The sequence below is a fragment of the Halyomorpha halys genome, unplaced genomic scaffold (assembly GCF_000696795.3).
Source record: "Halyomorpha halys isolate HHAL.00 unplaced genomic scaffold, Hhal_1.1 Scaffold328.1, whole genome shotgun sequence".
Lineage (NCBI taxonomy): Eukaryota > Metazoa > Arthropoda > Insecta > Hemiptera > Pentatomidae > Halyomorpha > Halyomorpha halys.
In genome coordinates, this window is record NW_027112103.1 from 115,666 (window position 1) to 116,505 (window position 840).

An 840-nucleotide genomic window follows, 5' to 3' on the forward strand; every position below is an offset into this window, starting at 1 on the left:
TAGCCCTGATGAAGACCTGAAACGGTTGTTATCTCTTTTGTTCTATAGCCCTGATGAAGACCTGAAACTCAGGTCGAAACGTCGGCGTAAAATAAATAAGGTTTTGTTTATTTATGTTGTTCTTTGCTGACCGCACCCCCCGACAAACTTCTCAAATCATTAATCTACGGTCAACTATCTACACCTCATAAATAAAATATAAATGTCGTTGATGACCAATGAAGTTTGGCGCCACTAAACAAAAACAAACAAACAATACTTCTTTTACCAGACAAATACCTTCCAATACCCTCCACATTATCCGCTCTTGAAGAATTGTTTTAATAGTAACTGCATGATTTCCTATCGCGCCAGCTTTGGGGTGATAGTTAATAGAACAAATAATGTTAGTGAAGCAATTGTTACGTTAAAATTATACCCCCGGCAGTAAACAGTTTCCGATGTTGAGGCAAAAGTTATAGCCACTACCATGGTTTAACTATTTAACAGTAACAGTCATGAAAGTATTTACTGTCACAATTTTACTATCATGACAACAACGTCGTGCTGAGTCTGACGTTATCGTTAATAGTTAATAGTAGAGGACTAACTGTCACATTAACTGCAATTTTTAACTTTCATATGTATGCGGCTTACCAGTGAACTGTCAGAACATATCCTTCCCTAATGATCCTTGATTATTACAAAATGTATAATTAGTTAATTTTACTATATGATGATATCCCTCACATTCTGGAACTTTTTTTTAATCTAGATTGCATCAATTAATGTCACATGTACTAATTGATATCACCGTTATCAAGTATATATATTCCTTTTCTCTCAATTTGATTTTATTAT